Source organism: Hemicordylus capensis, chromosome 4, assembly GCF_027244095.1.
Source record: "Hemicordylus capensis ecotype Gifberg chromosome 4, rHemCap1.1.pri, whole genome shotgun sequence".
Taxonomy (NCBI): Eukaryota; Metazoa; Chordata; class Lepidosauria; order Squamata; family Cordylidae; genus Hemicordylus; species Hemicordylus capensis.
Window position 1 is genome coordinate 231,047,235 of NC_069660.1, and position 27,590 is coordinate 231,074,824.

At 42.2% G+C, this 27,590-nt stretch overlaps 1 long non-coding RNA gene across 1 annotated transcript; it reads left to right on the forward strand.

The window, feature by feature from the left end:
* Positions 1 to 919: 919 nt before the first annotated feature.
* Positions 920 to 27,190, forward strand: LOC128322558 (uncharacterized). The gene is made up of 3 exons (XR_008305777.1): positions 920 to 986; positions 3,309 to 3,410; positions 27,052 to 27,190. It is a non-coding gene; the product is annotated as an uncharacterized LOC128322558 (long non-coding RNA).
* The last annotated feature ends 400 nt before the right edge of the window (positions 27,191 to 27,590 follow it).

A 27,590-nucleotide genomic window follows, 5' to 3' on the forward strand; every position in this document is an offset into this window, starting at 1 on the left:
TAAATATTAGACTTAATTAATTCTACAGGAATAAAATAGTTTCCAGGAGCCTTAGTGGATTTCAAATGAGCAATTAATTGTTCAACCTCCGAGGCCATTGCTGGATATTATCAGCTTATTGGTCCTTTGAGGGATTGGGAGCATCCTGCTCTCCGTATAAAGAATGGAAATAAGCCTCCAAATGCTCAAGTGGGATGGAACAAGTTATATGGGTCAAACCAGAATTTTTAAAAAGGTGGCAATCCTCCAGAATCTGGAAGAATGTTTATTCCTGACAGCCAAAATCAAATGCTGCCAGGTTTCCAGAGAATACAAATTGTAATAACCAACCACTGAAAATATGAGAAATGTGAGTAGGCTTTTTGTATATTGTTCATTTATACTTATGTTATGGATTATTAATTATTGATTATATACTCATTCATTATTTTTGAATATACACATTTCTCATATTTTCAGTGGTTGGTTATTACAATTTGTATTTTTTGTTTTGTAGTCACGGAGGGATTCTCCCTTTCCCTTCCTCATTATCTGTTTCATTCTGTGACTGCCCCTTTTCATTGCTTAGGTTTCCAGAGAGGCACCTCTTTCCCGCCTCTTCAATTAAAATTTTATAGTTTCTTTTCTTTCAAGTATTACTAAGTTAGAATTGACAGAAGGAATTGTTTTATGAAAATTAAAAGAAGAAATAAGAGGTTTCTTACACATTCACGATCATATCATATCTTAGATGGATAAAAACTGGATCATGAGAAAATTAGTTACTCCCATTTTTGTTTGTTGCATCACCACATGCAAATCAGAATAATGGCTTTGTGACCTAGCACAAAGCAGAACTTTAAATTGGCTTGTGATTGGAGGTCTAGTGAGGCAGCACCTTGTTCAGGTAGTCAAGACTTCCTTTGAGCTTTCAGACCAGCTTTCAGTTACTGCAGTCTAGTGTTTTTGCCCCTTTTTGGCCAGCTGCTAGAGAACCTCCTTAGAAGGTGAGTCTCTGGTGTCTCTGTAAGAGGTTAGACCCCGGTACATCCCCACAGGGCTGGAGTAGTTTAGCTGGGAAATGCTTGGACATGAATAGTCTTGGATATATGGAATACAAGGGCATTGAGAATGCATCCTCAGAATATCTTTATTAGGCTTGGCTCTGAGGACCAAGGTTAGGAGCCACAACTTCTTACCTGAGAAAGGGGGTGGGGCTAGCAAGAAGGCTGGGAATAGCAGGTTTGGCACAAAATACTGGCAAACTCACTGCTGTTCATGAGTAGAATTAGGTACCCTTCCTTAAAAAATAAATAAAAATTGCCTAGTTAACTTCCCTTGATACTGTGTCTTCTAATTGAGCTTAAGGGAAAATAAGATTTTAAAAACTGGTTGTAAAGCTGTTAGAATTACTTTAATAGTTTTTCTCGCATTCTGTGAATGCTTAAACTACTGTTCTCATTCACTTTCCGAGCCTAAGGAGGTGTAAGACCTGTAAAGGTCTTTCACCTTTACAGAAATTATTTAACATCCGTGATAATTAATACAGTTCCCTATTCCCCTCACCCATTTTGTACATTTACATGAGGTTATTATGAACAGCACCTGGCACTGACAATTCAGTGAAAGTGCACTTACTATTACCCTTAAGTATCTCTAGTTCACAAATACAACTTCTTTGTAAAAAGACATATCAAGTTACTAACTGTTGTTGAGACTCAGCAGGACACTTCTCCGATTTGGGATTTTGCTACTGCATAGGGTGTCGGTTTATATGGCAGTCAGTCAGAAAGGCGGTGTTCAGTCATTATTGCACCAGGTGCAAGGGAAATGGCACCTCCTTCATACTTCCTTCCATTACTGTACCATAGATTCCTGCCCCACAACCTGAAAATACAATGTTTGCCCAGGAGCACAGTGTTTGATTGCAGAGGCAAATGTACCTGAGAGCATTCCTGACCATGGGGAGGATTTCTGTCCAGGTGCAGTATTTGTCTCTTCAGACAAATGTTGTCCTTCGTCATGAACAGGGGACTGCTTACCAGCTCATTCCTGTCAGCACTGCAGTTGTGTACAGTGTACATGGTTACATAACACCTAAAGAGAGCTCTAATGAGAAATTAGTTCTGTGTCGATAAATATATATGGAAAGGGTATATTAGGGTGCAGATACAATTCCTCTAGAAAGATTACTGGAAAATTGTACAAGTTTCCTAGGGACAGGCAGGCAACTTAGATTAGATATACAGTAAGACTCTCTCTTTGAAGCAGGAGTTAGGTTAGGCAATGAGTTTCTTCCAGTATCATGCTTGTAATATAGGGAGTTGGCTAAAAATATGAAGCCAACAAATCTTCATCAACTCATGTGCTTTTACCAAGAATGAAAGAGAACCAGATGCTACCTTGTGAAAAGATGCACTCCCAGAAATAGCATCTGTCCCTTTGGCAAAAAATTTAAGCAATTATGAAGCCACCTTTGGAATTGCCTCCGGGTTTGTATCTGGCACTCTGGCTGGTAAAACACTTGGCTGAGCAGCCATTTATTCTTAGATCATTTTCAAAATATTCAACTGACTTTCATGTACTATTCCTATGTGTTTAAGCTTCTGTCTGAAATCCTAGTTATAGCCATACTTTTTGCCCTGCACTTTAAATAAACGAAAAAGAGAAAGTGTGTGAGGCTGTTCTCACATGCAGCTTAACCCAGGCTAGGGACACTCAGCCCGAGTTGGGCTGCGTGTGAGCACTGAATGCCAAAAAACACCAGCGAAAAAACCTTTTACAGTAGTAGGCTGCTAAAAATTCCTATTCAATAGGTCAGACGTGTTTTAACATATGAGTCTTTTTCAATGACCCTGTCAGGCACTGTCACAAAGGTATCACTTCTACAGACTTCAACTTCTTTTACTCTTACTGTAGCACATTATAACTCCTATATAGCATAAACTTAAACTGCATAAACTTAAAATATAGTTATCTCTTACAAAGTTGCCGGGGCAACTTTTATTATAATGTGCTACTATAAGAGTCAAAGAAGTTGAAGTCTGTAGAAGTGATACCTTCATGACAGTGCCTGACAGGGTCACTTAAGAAGACTCATACGTCAAAATGCATCTAATCCATTGAATAGGACTTTTATACTTTGGGAAGACTTCCCATTATTTGTTGGTACAACATTCAGTTTTCAAGATGACTCTGGCTCATCTGTGAGCATATATAATTATATATAACTAATTTGGGATATTTTAATATGTTCTATATTACTATATTATTATTGTATCAGAATGTTTTATATTTTATTTTTATGGAATAATTTTAACTGTGTTTAGTTGTTCTATGAGGACTTACACAATCAAGTAATCTTTGCCTATAATGGCTACCTTCCTCTGAGCTCTCATGAGACAATCTTAGTCATGTCTGAAACTTTTCACGTGAGTACTTGAATGCTATACCAATGATCTATCTGAAGTACAGTGAAATAGTCTTATTTTCTAATTACAGTTTGGACCAATTCAAATTATTCCCTTCATTTTTACTGCTTTGTTCACAAGTGGAAATGTGGAGGAGCATTTGATGATTTTGGGAAGTGGAACAAAGATTTTGAGGCGAGTCAGGTGTGGCAGGCAGTATTGAAAAATTTCAGAATTGGGGGCTTACCACAATTTAGTGGTGGTAGTAGAGGTGGTAGTACAGGAGAACATCAGGAACCGCTTTGAAGTTCTGAACCTCATTGATAGGAAACAAGAGGAACTGTGGAATGAAATCAAAAAAGCTGTTAGGGATGAATGTGAAAAGAGACTGCCAAAGACCAAGAAACAGAAGAAAGCAAAATGGATTTCAGAACAGATGGTGGAAATTGCCAAGAAGAGGATTGAAGCCAAAGTCAAGAAAGATAAAGACCTCACAAAGTAACTTAATATGGAATGTCAGGAAGCTGTTAGAAAAGACAAGGAGCAACACTACAATGACATCTGTAAAGACACTGAGGATGGAAATAGACACAGAAAAATAAGACAAGTTTTCCAAAAGATCTCTGAATTCAGAGGGAGGTTCTAACCTTTAATGGTATGTTAAGGAATGCCAAAGGACAGATAGTAACTGATTCAGAGAAGATCAAACAGAGATGGAAGGAGTATACTGAAAATCTGTACAGCAGGGACATCAACATCCAATATACTCTAGTAGATATTCCCTACTTGCAAGTACCTCTAGTATGGGGAGATGAAGTTAGATCAGCACTCCGCTCATTAAAAGTTGGAAGGCTATAGGAATTGATGGAATAGCTACAGAAATCTGGCAGGCAACAGAAGAAGAATCAGTCAAGGCTCTAACCAAACAATGCCAACAAATCTGGAGAATGACACAGTGGCCAACAGATTGGAAGAGGTCAGTTTACATACCCACACCAAAGAAAGGAGACTTAACAGATTGTGCACACCATTGCACAATATCCTTAATTCCACATGCTAGCAAAATAATGCTCAGGATCATCCAACACAGATTTGAGCCCTGGTTCTAGATAGGCAAAAGAGTAAGACAAGGCTGTATACTTTCTCCTTCTTTATTCAGTTTATATGCTGAACATATGCTGAGAGAAGCTGGATTGGAAGAAGACGAGTGTGGTTTTAAATTTGGAAGAAAAAAATTAATAACTTACACTACACTGATGACACCACTCTGATAGCTGAGGATGTGGATGATCTGCAAGATCCAGTAATGAAAGTCAAGGAGCACAGTGAAAAAATGGAACTAAATTCATTAATGAAAGTCAAGGAGCACAGTGAAAAAATGGAACTTAAATGAAACGTAAAGAAGATTAAACTAATGACAATGGGTACAGCAACCAGCCTCAGAATTGACAATGAAGACATTGAAGTGGTGGATAGCTTCTGCCTCTTAGGATCGACCGTCAACTGTAAAGGATCCAGCAGTCAAGAAATACGCTGCAGACTAGCACTTGGTTGGTAGAGTTGCAAAGAAGGCCTTGGAAAGGATATTTAGATGCTGTGATGTGTCTACACCTACAAAGATTAGAATCATTTGGACAATGGCTTTCCCTGTGACACTCTATGAGTGCGAAAGCTGGACTTTGATGAAGCAACATAGAAAAAGCATTGATGCTTTTGAACTTTGGTGCTGGAGAAGACTTCTGAGGATACCATGGACAGCCAGGAAAACAAACGAATGCATCATAGAACAAATCAATCCAGAATTTTGACTTGAGGCACAAATGACCAGGCTCAAACTATCACACTTCGGACACATTATGTGAAGACCCAGCTCCCTTGAGAAGTCTACAATGCTTGGGAAAGTTGAAGGAAAGAGAAGACGAGGATGACTAGCAGCAAGGTGGATGGACTCAATTACGACAGCAATGAATGCACCACTGAGAGACCTTAAAGACCAAGTGGAAGACAGATCATCCTGGAGAGAATCTATCTATGTGGTCACTAAGAGTCAACACTGACTTGACAGCACTCAATCAATCAATCAATCAATCAATCAGTAGAGGTGCTACTCCTTTGTTTTTAAAAGCAATTTACTCTTTGGTGATTGTAACAGAACATGAGAACACTTGGATAATGGGGCCTCCATGCCGTCAGTACACCAAGAGCAACCCTCCATCACATTTTAACACAATTCCCTGGTGCATCCCAGAGGTGCAGGGTGGGGATCAGTGTTCTTTCAAATATTTTTTTTCCATCTGTGTGTGGAATGAGTTTTGTTCAAAATGATGTGTGCGTGCATGCATTCAGAGTAGTGCCTTCCTGATTCTACCTGAGTGGAATCTAAAATTAACTGACTGGACATCAAAAACTGTGTGAGCATGCGCACATGCACATGCCTTAGAGGGAACATTGTTGGGGATGGTAATCAGCCAGAGGAAGATTACTGTTTCAAACACTGTTGCATCTGCCACCGCTGCAGTGTAAAATGTTAAAGAAGAAAGGAGTCCTATCACCAACACCAAAGCTAAATTATGATGAGGTTCTCCATCCCTAAAACTTTTTTCATCATCATCTATCACATTTCCCTTGTTCATCACTCCCCTTGTGAATTTATCCTTACATTGAATAGGCAAGAGTCCCTTCAACCAAAGTAAAATATGGCAAAACAATAAATTTATTTTGGTTTGGATAGCCATTAGTTTCAATGGGCATTTCACTGTTTTAGGTAATCATAATTTTTAATATTAACACAATATGAGCATTATTACCAATCTGGGCTGAGGTGTGAGGAATTGATATCAAGATGAATAACCTTCCAGGTCTGAAACTGTCTACTGAAACCAGTGCAGATTATTTGTGGACTACAGCTGAATGCATTGCAAATGCAAATCTAGTGTAAGTTAGGAACATAGGAACATAGGAAGTTGCCATATACTGAGTCAGACCATTGGTCTATCTAGCTCAGTATTGTCTTCACAGACTGGCAGTGGCTTCTCCAAGGTTGCAGGCAGGAATCTCTCTCAGCCAGAGATGCCAGGGAGGGAACTTGGAACCTTCTGCTCTTCCCAGAGCAGCTCCATCCCCAGAGGGGAATATCTTACAGTGCTCACACATCAAGTCTCCCATTCATATGCAACCAGGGTGGACCCTGCTTAGCTAAGGGGACATGACATGCTTGCTACCACCAGACTAGCTCTCCTCTCTTGTGGACATATTTACGACATAAATATGACATATTTACATATTTTGATGACAAGTTATTGATGACTTATTTATTTAACAGCCCATTTGTGGGATGCTGTGTATACATCAGCAATTGGATGCATCACAGTACATCAAGAATTGTGAATTTGACTGGAGATTTACTATAGGTGACATTCTGGGGAAGCATTGTACCTTGTAGAGTTGAATCAGAAAGAAATTCATCAGAGACATCTCTACCAAGTGAATGGGGAAAGCTACATCTGTTAGAGTTCTGCTTGGATGCATCTCTCCCCAGCCCCAATGTCCAGCTGAAATACCAAGGTAAAGTGTGGCTACATGGAGCCTCATTTCGAAAGCCACCACAATATACAAGACTATGCAAAGGCCTTGCAGCTTATGGAAGTTAAGATGGGCAACTTAACATGCATTTTCTATGCTTTTGAGAGCAGATCTGCTCAACATTTGAAGAGGTGGTGTCACTTGTCACTTAAGTGATGGCTGATGAGAGGCGGTTTTGTTTCTATGACCAATAGAAAATTCAGGGATTTTAATAGAACATTAAAACCACTTTCAATCTTAAATATTCTGGCACTACCATGCCAGTCTAATACAGTATGCATAATAATATTTGTATATATATTTTGCAAAGGTTGCTGTATTATTTGGGGATGACAGAAACTTCAACAGAAGTTTCTTAGCATGCTCTTTTAAAAGACAGAAAGGCTATGCACATGATTGTGCGGGGGTGGGGGGGGAAGGCTGAGTGGGACCCACCTTCCCCTGAGATGATCCTCCTTGGGTGATGGGAGCACACATTGCATTCCCAAATGATAAGAACATAGGAAGCTGCCATATACCAAGTCAGATCATTGGTCCATCTAGCTCAGTATTGTCTACACAGACTGGCAGCGGCTTCTCCAAGGTTGCAGGCAGGAATCTCTCTCAGCCCTATCTTGTCCTATTAAAAAAATAATAATAATTGTCCTATCTTGGAGAAGCCAGGGAGGAGATTTAAAAGCTTCTTCATGCAAGCATGCAGATGCTCTTCCCAGAGCGGCTCCATCCACTAAGGGGAATATCTTACAGTGCTCAAATGTCATCTCCCATTCATATGCAACCAGGGTGGACCCTGCTTATTAAAGGGGACAAGTCATGCTTGCTACCCTGAGACCAGCTCTCCTCCCAGTTGATCCATGCTGGTTGGAGCAGTGTGGATTTCCAGAAGTCAGGACAATGTGTCCCAGCCTCCCCTTATCCCACAATGCACTGCACAATGAGCACAGTGCATTGGGTAAATCCCCCGGAAGTCAGGCGCTCTAGGCACGAGACTCTGTGCATGCTCAGGCTGCATGCAACCCCAGCACTAACTCAACCCCAGCGCCGGGCTTAAGCACGTGCCTGCACCCTTAGTCCTAGGTAAGGAAAAGGAAAGATTGTGCCGTCAAGTCAGTGTAGACTCCTGGCGACCACAGAGCCATGTGGTTTTCTTGGTAGAATACAGGAGTAGTTAACCATTGCCTTCTCCCAAGACTGGGTTAAAAGCAAGGTTAGGTGGGTGGGCAGCGCTGGGATCAGCCCAGATCCCAGCTCTGCACATGAGCAACCTCTCAATTGAAGAGCTTTATAGAATGTCAAAATGATTGAATTGTGCATTACATTGGAAACTGAACTGAATAGGACAGGGTGCAGCGGGCAGTGGGGAAAACATGACAGATAAAAATAGGATAGCACACTGGCTTGGATATAAAGTTGTGTGAGCAGAAATCACTTGCACTATGTGATTTTCACTTTCCCTCCCCATAGGAACTTCTTGCACCTCTCAAGAATGGGGAAGGCTCTGGAAGAGGGTGGGATGAGGCACAGCGGGACTATAGTAGTAGGGCAGAATTTCCAATAAATGGCTAGAAGCACGTTCCATGAGTGGAGCTCTGCTCACAAAAAGTGTAGCCTGGGATGCATGTTCTGCATGTTTGAATTAGCCCTTATGGTTGTGTTCCTAAAGGAAGATCTATTGTCTGACCATGTTCTGAACAACAATAGAAAAAGCTATGGTTCTTTGTACCCTATGGACATGCAGTAATAAAAAAACAAAGGAATATGACAGGCAAAATGGTTGCATTTCCCAGTCCAAAAAGCTAATAAAAATTCACTTTTCAAATGTTAACTTTCAAACTGATCTGCCAGCTACAACACCTTCTATGTCTGCTGTGCCTGCATTGAATCAAACTATAAGATGGGTTGTATATCTCCTGTGTATTTGCCTCCTGAAGCTTTTCAAACATAATTTGTCTTTCTGTGTGTTTGGTACAGGTCTGTTTGTTCTTTATAGAACTTAATAAATAGAAAACCTGTGTGCATTTCACTGATTAAACTCTAATGAACATTTATATGCAAATTATGTGTGGGCTTTGGGCATTTGGTAGGTTGCCAAAGAAGCACTCAGTACTGCAAAATATTGTTTATTATTGACCTGTAAGAATAAAACAGAGAGGATTTTTCAAACATTCAAAATGAAGAAGGAAAAGGAGAGAAAGTTGATTGTAAAACCAACATTTTAAAAACTTGTTTTCCTCCCTCAGTGAGTTTTTACTAGGCAATAAAATACAAACTGGGCTCAAATCAAATTGGTAATTGTGTCCTAACACAACCTCTGCATTATATCTTGGACCTTCACAAAGTTGATAAAATTAGCACTTGGCATAGTGACACTTTACCCTTTGGTATGTGATCAGTGTCAAATTATCAAATGGCTGGAAACTAATTAAATAATTGGTTGATATACAGTATGCAAAGATGTGCTGGTGCAGCACGAGAGCAGCCTAACAGATTTTCCCAACTAATTACACCAGTATAGGGAAGAAGGGGCAATTTTTGATGACTACTATGAATATTATGAATTATCACTACACCGTAGCATCCTTGTTCGGTATGTCAGCCACTATTTTAATCTGCATGATCAAGATTTTAGAAAGGTAAAGGGAGATTCCTGCAGCACTGTGCTTGAGTAATTTCTTCCTGCATAACTCCCAAGTCACCTGCAAATCTGTAAATTCTTTCTTTATGCTTCATAGTACTTTTCCTTTCCCCAGTGATTATGTATGTTTTAAGCAGGACAGGAAGGAGAAAGTAGATCAATTTTCAAACAGAAAAGGTGGAAAGGTGTCACAAAGGGAATCTTGTCAGTTCTTAGAACTCTGTTTTTCAGTACTCTGTTTTTCTTTGACAAGTGCCTTTATTTATGGATAACAGCAAGTTCCATTTGAAAGAAAATCAACAAAATATATCAAGTTCTGACAGTACAGAGAAAGGTTAGCAGCTGGTTCAATTTATTAAAAGCAGTTCTGTACATTAGATCTTAAGTTCCTCTTCCTTATTAAGAGTTTTGTTTGTACTAAGTCATGTACTAACACAAGTATTATTACTGAATGACATAAGTCTAAGTGTAATCTTCTAGAGCAGGGGTGTAACTATAATAGGGCAAGGGGAGACAGTTGTCTGGGGGCCCACTGCCTTGGGGGGGCCCCCAGAGGCAAGTCACATGACTGACTCCCCCAGTCGCACACCCGCCTGGGCTTCCTTCAGTTGTATTCATCCTCTGAAATTGATGTGAGTGTTAAGACCTGGAGCTACCAGAACAGCATGTCTTTCTCTAGTACCATTAAATGACTTGCATCGTCCACAATTTACAAAACCTTTAAAAAAATCATTTAGGATGATGTTCTATTGTGGCACATCGTCTATCTATCTATCTATCTATCTATCTATCTATCTATCTATCTATCTATCTATCTAAATTTTACTATGCATTTTGTTACCACTATTCAGCCTCATTTAAGATTTCTTTACTTCATGAGCTGAGCTACAGTGCGGGGGGCCCATTTTAAAATCTTGTCGCTGGGCCCACTCCAACCTTGCTATGCCCCTGTGCTAGAGCAGGGGTTTCCAACCTGTGATACTCCAGGCATTGTTGCTGCGGTTGATGGAATGGAATAAATTGTAGCTGGGGATGATGGGAGTTGTAGTTTAGCAACATCTGGAGTGCCACAGGTTGGGAACCCAATGGGCTAGAGAATGATGGGGCCTTGGGAACTGGTTTTTACAAGTACACACAAACACACACACACAAGCCCTGAATGTCATAGATCTGTGTTATTTAAGAGAGCACCTTTCTCCACAAGATCCCCTCCACTCATTAAGATCATCAGGAGGAGTTTGTCTTTGGGTGTCACCAGTTCATCTCATGGAAAATTGGGACCAGCCTTCTTAATTGTTACCTCTAGGTTGTGGAACATGCTCCCCATGGATATAAGAGGATTATGTTCCTTGGAGTCTTCTGGAGAGCCTTAAAGACCCATCTTTTAAGCCTGGCTTTTAATGATATCTAGTTTTAATATTAATTTTATTCTGGTTTAAATGTTTTTCTTTTTAAATTTTAATTGTTTTATTATGTGTTTTTGATTTTAATGTAAACCACTCTGAGCCACTTTAGGAAGAGAGTTTAATAAACGGAACATTAACAAAAATATCAGCAGCAGCAACAACAACAAATATAGCACCTATTCTAAAAGAACTGCACTGGCTGCCATTATGCTTCTGAGTGAAATACAAAGCGCTGGTTATTACCTATAAAGCCCTTTAATGGCTTGGTTCCAGGGTACTTAAGGGAGTGCCTTCTCTGTCATGAGCCCTGCCGCCTATTAAGATCATCTGGAGCCATCCAGTTACAGTTGCCTCTGACTTATTTGGCGGCAACTTGGGGCCAGGCCTTCTCTGTGGCTGCCCTGGGGCTTTGGAATATGCTCCCTGTCAAAATAAGCATCTCCATCTTTGATTGCTTTTAGAAAGATCCTCAAGACACACCTGTTTTCTCAGGCTTCTAATTGAAATTAATTTTAAACTCTTTTTACACTATGAAATTGTTTTAACATTTTATTCTGTGAAATTGTTTAATTGTTTTTACTCAGTTTTATATTTGTAGTTTTGAATTGTGTACACCTCCTAGAGACACACATATCAGGTGGTATATGAATATGATACATACATACATACATACACTGCTTTATATTAGATACTCACCTACTATTTTCAAATACTTGAATTATCATATGTAGAAAATATCAAAGCCGTCATCTTCTTGGAAAGGCTATAAGAGGATAATGGGCGATGGGGGAGGAAGATATTAGCATTTTGCTGATCCCGAACAGAAGTGCAATGATTCATATTGCTTTGTAATCACTTGAAGAAGAAAATCTGGGAAAGGGGTGAAATACGAATTCAGTCTCTGCTAAGACTTGGTAAGCACTTTTAATAAATTTAAGTAAACATTAAAGAACAAAGAAAAGAGCTATTGACACAGAAAAATAAATGATAAGTTGTCAGCCCCCAAACCTGTTATATTGCAGTTATTTGCTAACATGTAAGATATTAGTAATAACAACTTACTAGTTCTGAAGTGTCCTTTGGCTGCCAGGGTGAGGGAGCAATCTGAAGGGCAGGTTCAAGGCAGGAAAGCCTGAATCAGTGGTGTACACTCCAGCAGAACCAAAGTAAGTAAGAATAGGAGAGTAAGGAGCCCTGGATCATCAGAAGTGCTGTCCAGGAGTATCTGAGCTTGCAGAGCTATCTTTAGAGAGCTGTTGCACCAGCAACTGTCAGGCAGTTATTGAGAAGTTTCAGAGTTGGGTTGGTAGCCTACCCTTCGAGGAGCTTTAGAAGGAACCAAGCCCAGAACAGGTGTCATTGCTAGCTTCTCATCTGAAGTATATAGCTGACAGAAGGGAGCCCACAGGATACCAAACACAAGCTGTCTCATTGACTCTGGACTTCATTGTGGGCCTGTTGTATCCTCTACTCATGATGAGAAGAGGTTTGTGGTAGAGGGTCCACAACTTAGATGGGGTCAATTTGATATCCCCTGAGTATGGAGTGTTGGAGGTAGGACCATGGCAGCATCAGCTGCAATGTCTCATAGTGACCACTGGGGGGTTTTAGGGTCATGGATAAAAGTGTGGGACTCCTCCCCTCTTTGTTCTTCTAGTGTAAGTCTCCATTTTGTTTCCCCAGAGAAGGCTGTTTGTTTTGGTCTCTCTCTCCTTTCAGCCTTAAGCTCACCTTTCCTATCCTTTCGTAACTTCTAAATAAATCCTTGTTGTTCTTCAAACTTAAAAAACTGTCTCCAGATCTCTCACGTGGCAGAATTCTTGCCAAACTGGCTTTGCTCTGCTATTTGGGGAATGAACTGCCATTCTTCCCCTACATGGAGTCTCTCAGTAATGCATCCTTCCAAACTATGGAAGCTTGGATGAGTTACTTCAGCCTGTTCCTTCAGGGCAGGGGTATAGTTAGGGTATAGGGGGCCCGTGTTCACCTCTCTCACCAGTAGCCCCTCTGAGTAAGGGAGATAATGAAGAAAATAGGGAGGGGTGGAGTTGGGGGGCTTCCCAGGAGCTGCCCCCCCCCCCGCGCTCTTTGAACCCATCTACTCAATTACAGCTACAATCCTGCTCCAGGGCCTCTGCCTCCTTTGACCGTGTTTGTGCTGGGGCCTGAAGTGGTGTCCTATTTCTCTTCTAAAAGATCTCCTCTCTTTCAGAGCTTGGGCACAGCTGAGTCCTGACATGGTGCTGGAAAACTGACAGTGTACCACAAGAGGCCCATCTATTTATCTCACATGTATAGAAACATTGGTATTTCCCTGCTAAAAGTCTTTAATAGATACGTCTTCTCTTCTGACGCCTGTTGGAATTCTTGTAAAACCTTAAAAACACTCCAAGGAATAGAATTTCTCTTTATGATTTCACTATTTATTAGCAATGGCAAAAAGCTGCCTGTTTAATTACCAACACTAACAAGTAGGGATGTGCACGAATATCTTCGGTGGAGGTAGTACTTTAACTACGGCGGATGGCAGACGCGTAAACTTTAGAGGTGCAAGTGGGAGAACTTGTGAACCGCTTAAACTATTTGAATCAAATTCGCTACACCTGTTGGGTAGCAGGGGTGTACTCACCCCTCCCTCCGCATTTCCCCTGCCGGCGTTCTGTCATCTTTAAGCCCCTTGGGGGGGCAGCGTTCTTCCCTGCCGCCCTGTTTCCCCCGTTGGCCGGAAGTGGTTGGAAGTAGCGAGCGTGCATGCACCCGTCTGCCATGCACGCGCACGATAGGTGCACTTGCTACTTTCAGCCACTTCTGGCTGATGGGGGAAATGGGGCGGTAGGGAGGAATGCTGCCGCCCCAGGGGGCTTAAAGATAACAGAGCGCCGGTGGGGAAAATGCGGCTTGAGGGGTGAGTACACTCTCCCCCACCCTTAAAGTACTACCCCCACTGGTGCTTAAACGCCGAACACCCCCCCCCCAGTGCCGAAACGTTTCAGAGGCCTTTATAATGGCCTCCAAAACATTTTGGGCACATGCCTACTAACAAGTTGTTCTAGTAAGAACTAATCTGCCTTCTTTCCTTTCACTGTTTCCACAACTGGACTAAATTTGGTTCAAATCGAGGTTCACAAGTTAGATCTCTTGCACCTCAAATGTTCATGTATCCACCATCTTGGATCAGGGTGGATGACATTATTACAAACGATACCATTGAGGTGTCCCTGTGTGTGACTCACTACAACTGTATTAAATGTGGTTCAAATGGGTTAGACAGTCCTCAAATTAGTGCACTTGTGCATCAAAAGTTCACACGTCCACCATCTTGGATCAAGGTGGATGACATCATCACAAACAACACCATTGGGACATCTCTATGTGTCCATACAGCTATAGCAAATTTGGTTCAAATCAGTTAGACTGTCCACAAGTTAGTGTACTTGAGCCTCAAAAGCTTACGTGTCTGTCATCTTGAATTGGGTTGGATGACATTGTCACAATCTGTGCTGCTGAGGTGTCTTTATGTGTCCCAACAGCTGTAGCAAATTTGGTTCAAATAATTTAAGTGGTTCACAAGTTCTCCCACTTGCACCTCTAAAGTTTATGCATCTGCCATCTAGGATTGGGGTGGATGACATCATCACCAAACTATGTCGTTGAGGTGTTGCTGTGTGTCACTCACTGCAACTGTAAGAATTTTTAAAGAATTAATTTTGGTCTCCATAGGAAAGTATTGATAGACCTTTTACCTACTGACTTTAATTAAGGTAATAGGGAAGTGTGTTCTTCTGAATGAAAGGCTCAGTCACCAATGCTTTCCTATGGAGCCCAAAATCAATTCTTTAAAAATTCATAAATAAATAACAATAAGTCTTATCAACTTGGGGGTGCCTGGGGGGAGTTGGGGCCAGCCCTGCCATACCCCCAGGCCCACTTTGGGGTGCCCTGGCACACCCAACAAGGGGGATGGAGATGCCTCAAATCCCCATTATTCCCTATTGGAAATTGGAAAATACTTCAAAAATTCACTAAAAATCGTAGGAGTATCTGATTGCCTTGGGGTTTGGTGCGTAGTAGGCAACTCTGATTGCCTACTACCAACTCCACTTTTGTGCCCCTAGGTGCTCTACATATGATATAATGGGCCAGTTGAAATCCCCATTATACCTATGTAGTACCTTTTAGAACCGGTTTGAGTTTGGTTTGAATATGAACTGAATCAAAGTGGGGTTCAAGCAAAACCAAAACTGAATCTACCCCCTCAGTTCAAACCCAGTTCAAATTCGCACCGAACCGGGCAAACCAGTTTTGTACACATCCCTACTCTGCAGCACTCATACTCACCTGACTCACGTGACAGCATAGGATGGTTATTAATTCAGAACAGAACTGTAAACACGGTTCTGTATGCAATTGTAACAAACTGTATCAAGAGCCCTTTGCACAAAACTGTACTCAAACTGTGCTCAAACTCCTGGAGATTTTTCAGCTTTTTCTGCCGACAATGCCCTTCTACTAGTACCCAAAGAGGTCATCCGGGGACTTGGACTGAGTTGTCAGCAATATGTAGATGACACTCAGCTCTATCTCTCCTTGTCACCTGATCCTAGGGAGGCGGTGGATGTCCTGAATCGGGGACTGGAGGCCGTGATGGGCTGGATGTGGGCTAATAAACTGAGACTGAATCCAGACAAGACAGAGTAATGTTGGTCAGTAGGAGAACCAATCGAGATGAGGAGATTTTACCAGTTCTGGATGGGGTTGCACTCCCTTTGAAGGAGCAAGTACGCAGCTTGGGGGTGCTACTGGACATGGCTCTGCTTTTGGAAGCTCAGGTGGAGACGGTGGCCAGGGGTGCCTTTGCACGGCTTCGGCTAGTGTGCCAGCTGCGTCCCATTCTCAAGAAGGCAGATCTGGCCACAGTTACTCATGCCTTAGTCACGTCACGGCTGGATTACTGCAATGTGCTCTACGTGGGGCTGCCTTTGAAGAATATCCGGAAACTGCAGCTTGTACAAAATGCGGCATTTAGGGTTCTATCTGGAGCTGCCCGGTGTGATCACATCACACCTATTTTGAAAGAGCTGCACTGGTTACTAGTGTGTTTCCGGGTCCAATTCAAGGTGCTGGTTTTGACCTTTAAAGCCCTTAACTGTTTGGGCCTAGGATACCTGAGAGACCGCATGCTCCCAAAGGTTTCTGCCCACTTGGCGAGATCATCTGAGGGTGCTCTGCTCCAGGTGCCGACAATGAGGGAGGCTAGGTTGTCATGCACTCAGGACAGGGCCTTCTCTGTTGCTGCTCCCAGGTTTTGGAATGCTCTCCCAGTGGCCATTCGCTCCTCAGACTCTGTCACAGTTTTTAGAAAGCTGGTTAAATCTTGGCTTTTTATCCAGGCCTTTACATGATTGTTTTATTGCTGCTTCTGTGTGTATTTATCCATGTATAGTTTGTATAGTATATTTTTAAATATCAGATTTGTTTTTATATTTTTAGCTAAATACTTTTAACTCATTTTTATTATATATGTTTTAACTTTTGTAAACCGCCTTGGGATTGTTTTTAGTGAAAGGCGGTATATAAATCTAACAATAAATAAATAGATAGATAGATAAATAAATAAATAAATACTTGTCCATTTGAAAAGGCAGAATTAGGGAACAGAAGCCACTGAAAGACACTTGCTGCCACTTTCTTCACTCCCTCATCTTTTCTAAAGGCAGGGTAGAATGAGTGAATAAGAGGGAGGTGAGCAGGGTGAGGTGAAGATGGTGGCGGCAGATGGGTATGTTTATGGCACCAGGTAAACTGTGGGGGAGCATCAGACTCAATGAGGCAGCTGCTGCTGGTGTGCTGGTGGAGGTAGCTGGTGTGCTCTCTGCCTATCCACAGCCTCAGCTTGCAAGCTGGCCATATTAGGACAGCAATCTTGTTCAGAGTACAGCTAATAAGCTGATTCTTAATTAAAACCACTGTGAGGCTCCTTGATTCATCTATGTGGGATCCTAATTCTCAGTTAACTCTTTGCTTTTTCTTTTGGTGTATTTCCTGACACCAAGCATACAGTGGTTTGGTCTCTGTCACACCATCTGCTGTCTTATCTCCATCCTTCCGTTACCTTTATGACAAGTGTTCATGGTTTCTTCCATTCTTGGCTCAGAAAGTTGACTTATCAGTTCCTACAGTTCCTATATCTATATAGGATCATGGTCAATATTCTTGTGTCTCCCCTTATGACAATGACAATGTAACTTTGTCTTTTTCCATGTTCAGTATTCTATGATTTATTTTTGTAAAAAAACATCATTTTGTTTCCTAATTTTTAATGCTATCAGAGAGAAATATCTTGCATTATAATTTTATTTTGACCTTTATTTCTTAGTGATTTAGGTGATAAGATGTGAAAATAAAGGTTCTTTGTCTTTTGAAAAGTTTATTGTGGCCTTTTCCTGAAAAAAAGAAGGAATCGTTTTTCCAGAAATGTAACTGTCTTTCTGAGTGTCCTCATTTATTTTTATGTTGTCTGGTTTTACGAGATATATTTAATCATTCTTTTTGCAGTTACTGACAGCATACAAGAAGATGTGGGAAGCTGTATATATAAATCATGCAATAATCTAAATACCAATGTACAAATATATCTGTTCTTCCTGAATTGGTCTCTACCTAGTACCTAGCATGTTAGTTGAAATCTTTCTTTATTTCTATACATGTTATCTTTTTAAATGATAAAATAGAGAATGTGATAAAAGTTATAAATGATTGGATCCTGAGAGCAGCTGTTATCTGTTTCACTCAACTGATTTCTAGCAGTAAAAATGACAGGATCCCAGTCCACGTTAATTATAATAATCGGGTGGTACTAGAAACAGTTCCAAAACAGGTATTGTTTTGCAGGTAGAAATGATATCTCTCTGATTTAGATTTAGAGCTAGGTAGATTTCACTGGGTCACGGGGATCTCTTAACATTTTAAAGAATAAACCTGTTTAGCAGGAATACTTTGCTGTATTTACTTTTCAAAAGTCTTTTTTCTCGATAGCTTACAGCCTGATGAACTAAGAACTTTTCAAGAAGATGTATGTGCATGTGCTCATTTTTCTATAGAATTATGGCTATGTGTTCTAGGGATGTGCAGAACCAGTTTGATTGCAAACTGGCCTGCTGTGAACCGAGCTAATTCAAGCAGTGCAAGTGGTGGGTTTGACCGAACCAGTTTGCAGACCGGCAGTTCAGTCCGAATTTGGTTCAAATTCGGAATGAACCATGACAACTGGTCTGTGCACACCCCTAATGTGCTCTAGGGGAAAAATATTATTTAGGATTTCAGTTTCTTAGGAAATAACCTTGTCTGGAAGGAGAAGATCCTATTCACAGTTACTGTACCTCTGCATGGTTCTTTCTGGTTTCTCTCTGAGTTTAGATATGAAGCAAAGTAACTGCAATAAGACAATATTGCACAATCATTGGACATCATCATGTAATAATTTTTGGATGTAGAAACCTAATGAAAAAAAGGCAATATGAAATGGACCTTATTATTTACACACACACACACACACACACACACACACACACACACACACACAGTTTTCACATGATCACACAATCACAATGATCCTGGTTATCCATCCTGGTTAAACATGTGGGTTAACCACAGCAGTTTGACCAGGATTGCCAAGGAAATTCTAGGCTCTCACAATCAGCTTTGAATGGCTCAACAATCCTATTTAACTCTTCAACCAGGATTGCTATGATTGTGAGAATGCAGCCACAGATGGATTGCCTTCAAAGAACCTGGGACTCAATGAGATTCAAACAATGTGTGCAAGATTTCAACGAATGTGATGCAGTTTATGCAATTTTGCAGCATTTATTTTGTTATTGACTATTGCTGTTCTTACATCTGGAATCTCATGCATGCAAAACAGGCTGCTACTTACATATTTCTAGCTGGATAAGAAACAGGGTTCACGAACATCACTGAATGAAAAATACAACATCGCCTTGATCCACCAAGGAGCCATGTGTTTCCCCAGGATGAAAAGTCCTTCCAAGGAACAGGGACTGCATGCCAAATCATCAGCAATAGAAGCTGCATTACATATAATCTGAACATATTCTTATATGGACCACAGTAATAGGGGGATAAAGGGGAAAATCAGTTTATGGAAGTGAGAATTGGGATACCCTAATCCTTTGGAAAGGCTTTATACTTGTACAGTTATTAAAATAAATCATAGTGAACTGTGTATTTCTAATGAAGTGGAACCTTATTAACATTTCTCATAGGCTCATTATTTTTAGAAAGGTTATCTAAACATTAAAGCATCATCTTGTTCAAACATCCTCTATTAAATTATACTTTTAGAACCAGGTGAATCTGAACTGGACTATTAAATGGGAAATCTTGGAGACTGTTTGTCTCACAATTCATGACAAACAGAAAAATGCACCACTGATTTGGAGAGAAATATTATTGGAAAATTACTGACAGCAAAAGGGCCAAGAATCATTAACAATCTGGTGCTTATTTTTGAACAGGTGTACAATTTCATGATCAAAGCCAATGGGCAACATTAATGCCAATTTTAGAGAAGCGAAATTTTGCTTGAGATGTTGAGCCGATGAATAAATTTGTGCTATTTATGCCAAACAATTTTGCCTAATCAAGGGAAGTCTACAGTTCTAGGAAAATATTGCCAACAAGACATGTTACTGATGCTTTCTTTTATGAGGAAGGGCTTGGGGTTTTTTTTGTCATCAATAAGAGGTGAATGGAAGAGATATTTTATTGGATTATCTTCTTCTTCAAAATGATTTCTGTGTATTCACACAGCAAAAGCCAAAGACCCCAATCCAGAGATTCACTCATACAGCAGCAAGCAGTAGATATTCTACTGCATACACAGACTTCCAGTGTTGTGTAATGGCAGCTCTGATGGGTCAATCCAGGCAGGGTGACCTGGTTGCACCCTGTTGCTTGGATGTATCCTGACCCTTAAGCGAGTATGTCCTTAAAATCATTCTTATGACAAAAAATACCACTGTAAGCACTTACCCCTGCATTATCCTATGGTGAAAATTTCACATATCTGGATTATGTATTTAAATATGAAGGTGTAGCTATAATTGAGTGGATGGGTTCAAATTGAGCGGATGAGGGCCCCAAGCTCCTGAGGGCCCCCCAGCTCCAACCCTCCCTATTTTATTATCTCCCTCACTCTAAGGGGCCGATGGGGAGAGGGGCAAACATGGGACCCCTTTCCCCTAGCTATGCCCCTGAGTCTATCATATTGCACTTAATAGATTTAATAGTTAATAGATTTCTTTTTTGTTTTAGCTATATTCCTCCTCCTCCTCCACCTCCATCATCATATCCCATCACATTTTTATTTTTTATTATTTGAGAGCATGGTTAAGTATTAAGGTGGGGATACATTTACAATAAAGTTTCATTATTTGAGACTGATGATGTTGCAGTGTGTTTGCAGTGTGTTTGATGATGTTGCAGTGTGTTTGATGATGTTGCAGTGTGTTTATTTATGATTAAAAGCAACATGACAACAAAAGTCATGTTGCTTTTAATCATAAATAAACACACTTCTTTTTAGCTGAGATGATTTCAAATTGCGGAAATAGGTAATTAAAGCAGTAGCCTTATGGTCTGATCTTGTATGTTACTGCACTTTAGAATACAGTACCTGTGTTTTACAAGGCTTGTATTGGAGAAGCATCTGTTGGTAAATTAGACAATTAACTAATTCTGTGATGCCACAAGGGAGATCCATTCTCATGAATATTTCAGGATTGGAATCCATGTATAAACATAAGACCAAACCTATATATTAAGCAACTGGAACTTCATGTCTTGTGTTGATTGAACACCATGAACTGCAGCCAACACAATGGTGGTGCAGATCAGATCAGATCAGGTTGGTGGTGCAAATCAGATGCATTTCAGTCACATATAGCCACCATCAGTGCTGCATGCTGTGGATGGTAATTTTTATCATTCATTCATTCATTTAACATATTTGTATATTGCCCAAAATGCAAGTCTCTGGGCAGTTTACAACAAAACAATAAAAACAAGTAAAATGAAGCATTACAACAATTTAAAATTTAAAATGTTAAAACTATTAAAAACCATCAAACTATTAAAACAGTATCTAATTAAAAGCCTGCGTGAACAAATATGTCTTGACCCGGGATGTGCACAAAACTGGTTCACCCAGTTCGGTTTGAATTTGAACCAGGTTTGAACTGGGGGGAGGAGGTTCAGTTCTGGTTTTGCTCGACCCCCCCTGGTTTGGTTCAAATTTTAACTGTTTTGAACCACTTCAAACCTCCAAAAGTGGATGGGGTGGTAGTTTGCACCCATGGGTACCTACCACCCAACCCCCAAAGCAATTTGACACTGGTATGATTTTTTAAATGAATTTTTGAAATGTATTTTTATTTTTTTCTCATAGGTTATAATGGGACTCGAACCAGCCCATTATTCCTTATTCCCATGAGTGCCAACTACCACCCAGACCCCGAAGCAATCGGTCACTTCTACGATACTTTATGAATATTTGAAATATTTTAAGTATTTTTCTCATAGGGTATAATGGGACACAAACCAGCCCATTATCCCCTATTGTGGAGCACCTAGGGGCACAAAAATGGGGTGGGTGGTAGGCACCCTGGGGTGCCTATCACCCACCAAACCCCAAGGAAATCGGACACTCCTCCAATGATTGGTGAATTTTAAAAGTATTTTAAAATTCCTCATAGAGAATAATGAGGATTCCAGCAAATGTTTCACATTGGTGGGGGGCGGGAGGGGTGGCCTAGAGCAGAATGTGCTGGATGGTAGTTCCCAAGGGGAGCAAGGAAGCTACCAGAATTATTTGAATGGAATTGAGCAAAGGGCTGATTTTCAAGTGATTTTTGAAGTTTACGAGTCTTTAAGGTTTTTTTTCCATAAGGAAGAATGGAGGTTTCAGCAGCCCCATAACTGCACTTGGGCGGGGGGGGGGTTTGCTGGGGAGGCCCAGAGCGAGTGGTGGTGTAGTGCACAGAGGGTGCCAACCACCCCTATGGGTTTCTGACCCATGGGGTACAAGGTTTTGTTGTTTCTGAGGTGTTCTGAGTGTAGATTCTCTGGTAGCAAATGAGATTTTCAATGACAAACCATGAATCCACACTCTGGCAGCCACATTCTGGATCAACTGCAGTTTCTGGACCAGAGGCGTAACTATAGGGGGGGCAGGGGGGGCACATGCCCCGGGCGCCATCCTTTCTGGTCACGTGGGGGGCGCTGCCATGACAAAATTTTTTTTAATTTTTTTTTAATTTTTTGTTAATACAAATGTTTCCTGCTCAGTGCAGCAGCGCTGCAGCAGTCAAGGGAGCACGTCGGCGCCCCCTCCCCCATGAGCGGTCTCTTCCGTGCCGCCCGCGCCCCCCCATTTCTTTGCTGGCGCCTGGCGGCCAGTCAGTGGCCTGGCTTGGCGGCGGCAGGCGCTTGTGATGGAAAACCTAAGTATAATGTAGTATGTTGGGGGGGGCGGGGGGCACGGGGGGCGCCATTTCAGTGTTTGCCCCAGATGCTGTTTTCCCTAGTTACGCCTCTGTTCTGGACTACATACAAAGGCAGACCCACATAGAGTACATTGCAGTAATCAACTTTGGAGGTGACCAGCAGATGTATTACTGTTCTGAGGTCATTTATCTCAAGAAATGGATGGGAAACCAGGGAGAGGATTGTATCCAGATTCACCTCCAGACTGCATACATTTGTATCTTTTCCATTTTGCAGATGGCAACATATATCCCCACTGGCTTCCAGGTGTCCCTCTTCAAGGTTATTTCCTGTCTTGGGGACTCTGCCACTGCCAGCTCTCCTGCAGCTTCACAGTTTGTCCATCCACCGAATAATTAGTAGGAGAGGGGACAGGCTCTATGCTGCTCGTATAGTCAAGTCTTGATTTCTTCCCCAAGCCATTTGAGCCGTAAGGACTCCAGAACTGCAGTTAGGGTTTATCTTTCCATGAACATTGCTCTTAAAATAACAATGCTCAAGAAAACAATATTTCTATTGCTAGGATAAGGGAGGATGTCCTGATGCATTACATGGTAGGGGCTATCATTCCATCAGCTAAATTGTGTATCTTGAAACTTCATCAGAGAATGTCTTACCTAATGGAAGACTTCATACCAAGACCTTGCCTGAAGCAGAATCCATATACTCTGTGAATTCTGATTGGAGGGAGGAGTTTTAAATTGATCATAACATATACAGAAATGACTAAACCTAGGGTTATTTACTGCTTATTTCAACAGTAATGCATTTCCCTTTTTCTCCTTAATAATTCATAATCACAGTGCAAGGAAATGGCTCAGGCTGCTGCTTTACAAGATATCTTTTTTTATTTTATGCAGTTGGGGGTGACTGAAGCCATTGTGATATGTTTATATATAATCTTGTTATTTTTAGTCAGAACTAAAGGAGTAGGAGAGGAGAGCTGGTCTTGTGGTAGCAAGCATGACTTGTCCCCATAGCTAAGCAGGGTCTGCCCTGGTTGCATATGAAAGGGAGACTTGATGTGTGATCACTGCAAGATATTCCCCTCAGGAGATGAAGCTGCTCTGGGAAGAGCAGAAGGTTTCAAGTTCCCTCCCTGGCTTCTCCAAGATAGGGCTGAGAGAGAGTCCTGCCTGCAACCCTGGAGAAGCCTCTGCCAGTCTGTGATGACAATACTGAGCTAGATAGACCAGTGGTATATGATAGACCAACTCAGTATATGGCAGTTTCCTATGTTCCTATGTTCCAATGTTCCTAGAAAATTAGTGATCTTTTCTTAGCAGACCACAATGTAATGAACATAGAAACAACTGAGATAGGGGGTGCAAGCCAGTTCGAGGTCAAACTGGCTCAACCTCGCACCGGCTTGGCTCGAAGGCTCAAGGCCATATAGTGACCTGGAGCTGAACTCGCTGGGCCAGTTCAGGCCCGGCTCGAGAGGGGCCAGGGAGGGGGAGTAAATTCAATTACAAATATGAGAGACCTACAGCCACCAAGAGTTTGGCGGCCTCAGGGGGTGCTGCAGTGGCCCCCCTCCTTCTGCTGGCCTCTTCCCAAGTCCCCCTGGGAAGGTTTGGCCCATTTCAGCCCTCTGTGCATGTATTATGTGCACGTATTATATACACATAGTTGAACAGGCTTTTAGATCAAGTTTTTAATTGTTTTAATTGCTATTAATTGATTTTAACTGTAAATCACCCTGATATTTAGCTGTGCTGTGTCAATCAGTGTCTTAAGCCCTCTGGAGCCAATTCACAGATTGTTGTATGTTTCAATGGTTTTGAATTAAGTACTACATTGTTGGTTAAAAACCCATATCCAGTGCTCCAGACTCTACACATGATGATATTCAACTCAACTAAGGAGCCAGTTCCTAGGTTGTGGAACATGCTCCCCATGAGTCTACAAGGATTGCCTTCCTTGGAGGCCTTCAGGACCCTTAAAGACTCATATTTTTAGCCTGGCTTTTAATGATACTTAGTTTTAATTGTAATTTTAATCTGTTCTTAATTGATTTTAATTGTTATGTATTTTTTATTTTAGTGTAAACCCCCCCTGAGCCACTTTAGGAAGGGCAGTATATAAATCAAATAAATAAATCTCTCTCCTTTCCACCTCACCTTATGGCTTACATAACATGCAGAGAACCAGACAGATGTACGCACTATTTTATAGCCACTGTAAAGCTATGCAGCATGCAAAGGTGGCACTGCTCCATACCTACGAAGTGGTGCATATTTGCTGTTGCCAGGAATGGCTCATCCTAACAAGCCAGGGAGGTGCCAGCTCCTTCCCAGCAATTCAGTTTGCTCTTCTCTCTTCCATCACACCCCCAATGTTAACAAGATTCATGTGGCCTGTAGGCTGGCCATTCTTCAGGTAGAACTGTGCAGGCTGGTCAATGATTAGTCAGCCTGCACAGCTCTACCTGATGAATGGTTAGCCTTCAGGAAGCACGGCTCTTGTTAATGCACATTAATGGAGAAGAGAGCTGGTCTTGTGGTAGCTAGCATGAAGTGTCCCTTTGCTAAGCAGGGTCCACACTGGTTTTCATTTGAATGGGAGACTACAGCCAAATTCAGATGTAAGATGAAACTGGAGTTAAACAGAGCAGAGGTTGGAACACCATTACCTCCAAATTCATGAAACTGCAGTTTTGAGCTAAAAGTGACCTGCAGTTTGGCTCACCAAGCTCCAATCTGAAACATCAGTTTGCACAAAGGTTCACCGCCATGACCTCTGGTTTGCCACTGAAGAGTGATGTCCGATCCTGGACAGTGGACACCACCACAACTGTGGTTTTGTGCCAAGTTTCAAACCGCCATCAGACCCGCCCAGGAATGCGACTACTCCATGGCTGCAGCACTTCTTGCTGGCCACCTCTCCAAGCAGCAGCCCTGGATATCAAGCTATGGAGTTGCCCAGCAACAGGGATGCTGCCATGTCCCATTCCAAGCCTGTCGAGTGGCACAGTCGCACATGGGCATTCCCTCTTCCCACTCTGCCCCTGGCCCCCCTCCCCCTGGCAAGCAGGAGGGAAAGGGGACAGGATGACAAGATGGGCACGAAGTGCTTTGCTCCCTGAGAACGAAGTGACAATGATGTATGTTCACAAACACTGCAGGTGACAACATTAGCAGGGAACCCCATCACAGTGCCAGGAGGGGAACAAATGGAGGGGGGGCACCTGGAGTCTCATTTAAAAGGCAGCCCGAAGCAGTGATTCTCAAGCAGAAAAGTTCTATTTCCCCCCCTACTTCCCATTGGCGAACTGTGGTCCCTAGGCTTACTCGTGAGTAGGGCTGGTAACCAGGGTCAGCAGTGTTCCAGTCAAAGGAATGATTTGACATATGTGATGATGATGATGATGACGACTCAGGGTGGATCATGCTCGCTCAAGAGAGTGCCAGGCCATGGAGACACCTCCTCATAACACGAGAAGAACCTCCAGAGGGGAATTGCTGAGCAAGATCTCTAATAATTTGTGATGACAAAACAACCCCTTCTCTCACTGACCATTCTCTCATGTGAGTGCCAGGCCACTGGGGCTCCATATCATGCCAGGTTGCTGTATGGAGGAAAGTCATGGGGATGGGTACCTCGGTGACTGCTCTCCCTGTCTTTGCTGCCAAGAACCTGTCAAAGCTTGACTCGTGCCAGACCATCCACCCATGTGGGCGTGCATATCCTTGCCTGTGCAGACAGCGACTCCATTCTCCCGGGATCCCTGGGGAAGAGGGCTCCCCTCTCCCACAATTCTGCACACCAGCAGATCTGCATATCAACTCTGGACTGAATCCAGAAATTTTGAATGGGTTTTAAGGTCTGTCCAGGCACCTGGTGTTTGTTGCGGTGCTTCCGTTCTATCTTTTACCATGGGGAGTTGGGGGGGCCCACACAAGCGGGGCCTCCATTGTTGGCTTAGCTCAACTTGTGAACTTGCAGTCTGATGGGAGACCTAGGAGTTACAACTGCCTGATCCTCCCCAGTAGACTGGCCCTCTCATGAGAGGGCTATCCCACAGGCAGCAAACTGCTAGTGGAGCAGGAGTGCAGTTTGGTCTCCATGGATTGCTTTGATGGGGTGATCCCTCGCAACAGCATCCTAAGTCAAGGTGGGACAGACCCCCCCCCAGGATTCTTGGCCGTCCCTCATATACATACCCCTTCTAGGAAGTCTTTATGTTCCCTTTCCTTTCCTGAGTAACAGGGAAATAGTGCCCCTCAATATCACACCACCCACCCTGAAATCATACTTGTGCAGGACTATCTAGGTGCAGGACTGTTTGGAGGGTGGTAGTGCTATTGCTGCCTGAAGAAATGCTGGCATGGCATAGCACTGAAAAGGATTTAAATGCCCTTTCCGTGCCTCGGGCAGGCGGATAGCTCCAAAAATGCACAATTGTGCTTGACATGCCCCCTTCAAGATTGTGGCTACTCCGCTGACATGCTGATGCTCTGCCTGCCCACAGTTTGGCCATGGAGTTTGCTGGGATTGGCCTCGTCAGCCATGAAGCAGGGAGGAGCTCCCCTTTCCTGGAACCAGAGGTTGGTGGACTGCATTTGGAAGAATGTCTGTGGTGTGATTCAAATTGAAATCCAGTTTTGTGTTGCATCTGAATTCAGCCTGTGTGTGAGCACTGTAGATATTCTCCTTAAGGGATGCGGCCTCTCTGGGAAGAGCATGTGTATGCCTGCATGCAGAAAGTTCCAAGTTCCCTCTCTGCCATCTCCAAGATAGGGCTGAGAGAGAGATTCCTGCCTGGGAGAAGGCACTGCTAGTCTGTGTAGACAATACTGAGCTAGATGAACCAGGACTGACTCAGTATAAGGCAGCTTCCTATGTTCCTCTGTAATACTGGGGCAAGGTGGGATGGGAGAGAGAGAAACAAACATAGCTGCCAGGAAGGAGAGGCAGTTGTGCCTCATTTGGTGTCCCCTGCTCTTTAGGATGAGCTGCTCCTCACAGTTGCAATGGTATTCCCATCTCCCAATGGGACTATCATTGCAA